Raw genomic sequence first — 6828 nt, forward strand, 5'->3', positions numbered from 1 at the left:
GCGACATTGCATCTGAACCCTCAATGGATTCTTTCCGTGCATCTCCAAAGTCCATATCCATGTCTCCTATATTCTGAAAAACCAAAAATATAAAAATAGACCTTTCATATTATCATCTATAATATACATAGAGAGGAAGGTTAGCAATACGCACCTCTTCTCGTGGTGTTTCAGTGCGGTCTGTCATCGTTACATCAGTGCGTATGTTGGAACCCATCACTTTATAGCTATGATGAACTATAAATAGTATTTTTTGCTGCATCATATAATGTGAAACTAACACAATTATTTTCTCTGTGATAAAAAATTCTTTTGATTATAATGCTGAAGGCAGGGGTGACTGGGCCGGCCCATTTGGAGGTAACGAGCTCCAGCCGTGTAGAAAAATGGCCCGAAACTAACCACATGTCTTAAAGAAACCTAGTGACAGGCTTGCGGAGCCACCTATTAGGTATCGAACTTATTTTGAAAAAATTCAAAAAATACACACTACACATTTTGTAATATACGTTGAACATTTTCTTGACATACAATGAACTTTTTTCATTATAGAATGAACTTTTTTTAACATACATGATTTTTTTAAAACATACGAATATATCCTCTAAACAAATTTTAAATACCCATTGAACATTATGTAATATAAGTTGAACAATTTTGTTATACACAATGAACATTTGTGTAATATACACTTAACAAATTTCAACACACTGTGATTATATATTCATTGAACAATTTCTAATAAATGTTTAACAGTTTTGTAATGGATGATGAACTTTTGTAAAAAACCATGAACATTTCCTTAATATACCGATGAACACTTGTGTAACATGAAATGAACTTTGTATATTATAATAAAAAGGAAACAATATAAATAAAGAATAAAACAGTATAGGAAAAGAAATATAAACAGAAACAAAAAAAGATAAGAAAGAGAAAAAGGAAAATAAAAGAAATAGAAAGCAGAAGAAATAGGGAGGCAGCAGCGAAACAAGTATGGGCCGGCCCAAACAGGGCTGTTGCGAGGCGAAGCTTCAGCGAAGCCACTATATAACAGCCTCACGGCCCGACACGACGGCCCACCTGGCACGCATGCCTCTCGGGCGGCAAAAGCACTGGAGCGACGCGGCAAGCCCTTTCCTCTCCCCCCGCCGCATTCTACCTACCCCCTCGCCCCTTTCCCCTTATCCACATCACTCTCTCCTCTCCTCTCAACTCACTCACTCAAACCATCTCGCCCTTTCCCCTTCCCCTGCCGCATCGCCGCCCGCGTCGATGAGCAGGCAGCTGCACTCTTTCGCCCGCCGACCACCGCATCGATCTCCTCCATTGACGAACCTTGGTGCTGCGTGCTGTGTGCTGCGCGACCGAGCGGGACGGACGGGGCGCGCTTCCTGGAGCACCTGCGGGTGGTCGATCCGGTCCCGTTCCGGTCGGATCCGCGGCGGCGCTCCTCTCCGGCGATGTCTCAGGTGGATCCGAAGCGAGGCATCCCGATCTGCAACGCCACAGCTCTGGTACGCCACTCCCCATACCTGACAACTCCATTAAACGCACGCTGCTCCGATCCGCCCCCTCCTGGTCTTCTTCGAATCTTTGCGTCCCTGATCTCGTTCCTCTTGTCTTTCTGTGCCGCGGCGCCGTCACCAAACCACACATGCACGGAGAGGACGACGACTGCTTCCCGACGCCGCGTCTGACGCATCCATGAGAGGCGCCTGATGGGGCTTGGTTGGGAGGCGCCTGATGATGTAGAAGGCAAGTGAACAGAGGCACTTGGTGGGACAGAAGTTGGGCTCAGGTGATGCGGCGGTCGGAGAGATGCTGTGGAGGAGTTGGCCGGCGACCCCTTTCCTTCTAGCTTCTACGAGTCCGTGCATGCGTGACCTGTGCCGCCGGGGAAAGCGAAGCAGCAGCGTGAGTCCTCCCTTTGCCCTTCTCTTTCTGTCTTATAAGTACTCTTGCTCTATCAAGGTTTGCGTGCTAGGTTTTCATCTTGGTTTAGAAATTGGACGGATTATTTGATTAGCAGATCGTTAGCGTAGATTAGACATCCAGACGATCAAAGAAGTAGGTGCTTAATGGATGGGTGGATGCTGGCTTTAAATCGGCTCTCACCTGATCACTGGATTTGATGTGATCTGGATTTGAGGAACTTGGCTCCCTTTTACATTCTGAAGATCTATGCGTCTTGTTTTCGATGTGATCTCGATTCGAGGAACTTGGCTCCCTGTACAGATCATTTTGCTAATGGGTACCTCAACGAGAGTACAATGCACATGGTACAACAATGATAACGTCCCATACTGCTATTCAGTATTTATTTGTCATCTCAGTGCTAAATGGAATTTTTCTTTTAATTTATGTATCTATATTGTTGCCCCTAGCAACGCACGGGCATTTAGCTAGTGAACTTCCTAAATCAATTCGTACACGCGGCTTTGCCCTTTGGAAACTTGTTTAGTAGTACAAGACGATAAGAGGCCGAGGGCATCTGTCACCCTCCATCTGAAATTTTTGTGACTAACGTAACAGGCATTTCTTACTGATTATAGTTTTTGAGAAAAACCATATAGTTAATTCTCATTTTAAGTGTTTGCTGTTTTATCTTGAACATCTTTCTTTCAGAATGATTTGAGTCTTGTTGGTAGGCATTGTTCAATAGTCAACATAAATGGAACTTTGTATTTTGAATGATCAGTCTAACTTCTCCATTGAAACAAGCGACAGATCTTCAGTGAGCAAAGAGGGCAGTGGAAGGCAGGAACCCAACCCCAGGAGTTCCTTTGAACCCTTCAGCGTTAATACAATTATGCTTACACAGATCCTGAGAAGCAGGATGCTATAAATGTGTAAGTTAATTTATGTGTGCAAAAATATCACTCTGACAAAACCTTAGGAGTAGAGAGACATTGGTCTAATATAGTTACACACAAGATTTTGATGTTGTGTTTGTTTGAAATGCAGATTCTTGGGCCATTTCCAGCCTCAACAAGGCAAACCTCCTCTTGTGGAAGTTGGACTGAGATCAGCATTACAATATTGGCCGCCAAGGAACTCTAAGTGAAGAAACTGGAAGGTACTGATATAAACTCTTGTACTAACAACAACATTGTTTGATAAGCTGTGTTGTGCCCCTTACTACCATTCTCATCAATTATAGATTTTTGATGGTCTGCAAGATATGCTTTATGAGCCAATATAAAGTTTAAATAGTTGTTTCACTTGGCAGCTACAAAGGTGGTTTAGAATATTTTTGTTATATTCTAGTAATAAAGAAGAATGCCCACAGCACAGCTTATGCAGAGAGCAAGTGATTAATTGTTATTTATCCCGTCTTTCCTAATCGCTAATTCACTGGATTCTTAATGTGCAGACTGATGCAGAAGCAAAGCATTTCAAGAAAAATTTCCTCCAACTTAGGGCAAGAAGGGGCCTACACCACTGACAGCCATTGCCATGCAGAAACGGTGAGCCCAGTGCACGGTGTTCACTTTCCTAGGAGTGCTAGTAGCATCTGCAAATAGTGCCAGCTCAAAATAAGCACGTGCATCGTATTACTTGCTCTATCTTGAGAATGTAGATTCATTTGGTTGGGATATAGTTGGTATTGGAGTATTACATATCCATTGTGAATAATTTTAGAGTAATCCATCGAAGCATTCTGTCCTCATGCAATTTTTGTTACATGAAATGACATAATATTATGACTCTGATGATATATATCTTCAGATGCTTTTTTTTGATAAAAGAGAGCTTGCCTCTCCGATTTCATATAAAGAAATCATCCGTTCACAGACATTTCTTCAGAAGATAATTATATTTGTTTGTTTTCTGGCATGTTGAAACACTTAAAAAGTTACTAGTTTGTTCTTCTGGCTCAAATATATTTGTGAGATTTCATTAAAAAAATATTGCTTGGCTATGCAAATTTAGGCAGTGAACTATGGTCATAACTTAAAAAGTTAGGTGTATGCCACACTTGCGATGTCCAGAATAGACTGTTAGCCTATAATATCTGAAAGAACTGTTTGTATTCAGTTGCAGCCCACCTAATAGGACTGCTTGATTAGATCTACAATCAATTGTATTGGCTATGAGCTTTTTATAAGCTGGCACTATCTCCACTGGTGTTCTTCATTTGGAATTTGATGGTATGCCTGACCAAACATGATCCTAATCTAATTATTTTACAAAAGAGAAAGATGCAGAAATTTGATGGTATGCTTTTTTTAAACTACTATTAAGGACAAATTTAATGTATTAATTATATCTAGTGGTGGAAGTTGGATGAGGGGCCCATTCTGAATAATTTTAGAGTATTCCATCGAAGCATTTTCACCTCAGTTTTTATTACATAGAAGGACTTAATATTATGACTGTCATGATATTAAGTTTTTTCAGAAGTGTTTGTTTATTTGTTTGTTTTCTGCCATTTCAGAATTCCATGCATGCTTTTATTGCTATAAAATGTGCTTTAGAAAATCATGTGTTCATAATTGCATGCATAATTTTGTAGGTGAACATACAGAAAATGCAAGATAAAACATACTTCTGATTGTATACCTCAACCAAACATGATCCTAATATAACAACTATTACACTTTTAGAGAAGATAAAGATCCAGAATTGTTCATACCTAGAGGAACTCGGCTTCTTGATGCTGTTGTGATTTTCCTCCAGGTCTGCTGTTGTGATGGCCGAAGGAAGAGCAAGGAGGGGGAGGAGGGATGGCAGAGGAGGTTAACATCTATAGGTAGGCCATGCGGAGAATAACTGGGTAGCAGATCATGGCTGAATATAGTTGTACCATATATACCATTGTTGATGGTGCAGATATATTTCCTTTTTCCATCAAATGCACACCTGTTAATAAATTAGAAAAGATGTAAAAAATCAGAACTTACTAAAGAATTAAATTATTGTATATGTTCTTTATCCCAGTATCAGATAATATATTCCCAATTCCATTATTTCAGCCCACTTATTTTGTGAATACAACAGAAAAGGAAATAAAAGAAACTTCATTTTCCTACTCGCCGTGGTCGTCTGTATGTACAAGCATTATCTCTTTATTAGGAAAATCATATCTCTAGGTTTAATACAATCTTATTTCTCTATCCCAGACAAATGAAATATTTAATTTACTACTCATATTAATGTATACACCGAAGGATTGAAACGGAGTACGTCTGCTAATAAATCAGAGAAGATGTAAAAGATCCAAACTTGCTTAATTTTTTTTCTTTACTATTTCTTTAAGTTACTGAATAGTTTTTATGAGGTATAAAATTTTCGCATATAAAAATACAATAGTTACAATATGCGATTTGTCCATTAAAATATTAAATTGGTAATGGTGAAATTATAATAAATTTTTTGTTCACTTATTTTCTCACTGAAAAATAATGCTTTGGCCTTTTATGTCACTTGTTTGGTTGACTGTATATTAACTCATTGTAGTTATCTTTTGATGTGTTGATTTGGCAGCTTTTATTATGAAGCTAAGCTTCTAGACACACATCTGATCTGGTAGTTATTTTTATGAGTTGACAAGACATTCGACATGAAGCTATTAGAATACACCCCGTTCGACTGGTATGACATATTTTCTTCTGTCTTGAACTCGTCGTGCTCCTGGTAACATGGGATTTCCTTGCTACTAATGTATCGTATTGCATATGTCTGTTTTCAGTGTAAATGTGTTCTTTGATCAACCAAACCTTGGTGAATGTACAATCAGGGGGAGCCTTGATGCCTTCTCATGTAAGAGTAAGATCCACAAAATTTTGATAACTTGAGTCCATTACATCATGACAATAGGGTCAAGCTCCACTTTAATTTGCAGGCAAAGCATGCAGGAAATGATTGTTGGCTTTCAATAAGCTTTGAATATGAGGTACATACTTTCCATCAGCCTATGATTTACGACAACTGCTTTTCTTTTAGCGCTGATGTTGATAAGTAGGCATTGACGTGTTAGTTATATATAGTTCGTATTGCCAAATATGTAGTTCATGACTTGTTCTCATTGACGTGATATTTCGAGTTCTAGTTGACATATCTTGGATACAGTTATACGAAACGAGGAATTATAGGGTGCGTCGCAAAACAAATGTTTAATATATCCAAAACAACAAAAAGTATTTAAACCTATATATACCATCCAATGCATTTTATAGTTATCCGTATTGCCAAATAGATAATTCTCAATTCGATCCCTAACAAAGTTGTAGTAGCCATTTATTTGCGACATATGAATATGCATCGGACCATAGTCAGTCGTTTAAAACCCTCAATGCCGCTCTAATTTCAGCCGGTATGTTTCCAGCTGCTTCATTGTTTTTTATCGTCAGCATCTGGACCAGCAGGTTCTTTCTGAGCTGTATTGAATCCTAGAAAAGATGGAAAAATAGTAATTTATAAATTGCTGGAAAAAAATTGCACGATAAACCTCGTTATTGTGTACTTACGTGAGTGGTCTTCCTACCAGAATCAGTAGTACCATTCTGGTGGGCCATCTCCTGTAGGACAAGGAAAGCGGAGTCTTTGCTGTTACAAAAAAAGAAACTATATTAAAACTATAACGGTGTGCTTATAGCGCGTGTGATCAATTTAGTATATTACCGCCTGCCGGTTGAAGAGATGCCGTGCGGTGACCAGTCCATGAGATTGTTATTCCAACCAGGGATCCTCATCTGCAACACATTGTTGAACTCTTGTTTCAACATTGTGATTTCCTTCCTCGTTTCAGTGCTATGAAAGCTGTATGGTCCACCATAGACGTCGATTGACGGATCAATTGGGAGAACCCTCCTAGTTTCCATG

At 39.2% G+C, this 6828-nt stretch overlaps 1 long non-coding RNA gene across 1 annotated transcript; it reads left to right on the top strand.

The window, feature by feature from the left end:
• Positions 1-1355: 1355 nt before the first annotated feature.
• Positions 1356-6549, top strand: LOC123494657 (uncharacterized). Its single transcript, XR_006665961.2, has 4 exons — positions 1356-1517; positions 4684-4756; positions 5491-5598; positions 5696-6549. It is a non-coding gene; the product is annotated as an uncharacterized lncRNA (long non-coding RNA).
• The last annotated feature ends 279 nt before the right edge of the window (positions 6550-6828 follow it).

The sequence above is a fragment of the Aegilops tauschii genome, chromosome 7, assembly GCF_002575655.3.
Source record: "Aegilops tauschii subsp. strangulata cultivar AL8/78 chromosome 7, Aet v6.0, whole genome shotgun sequence".
Taxonomy (NCBI): domain Eukaryota; kingdom Viridiplantae; phylum Streptophyta; class Magnoliopsida; order Poales; family Poaceae; genus Aegilops; species Aegilops tauschii.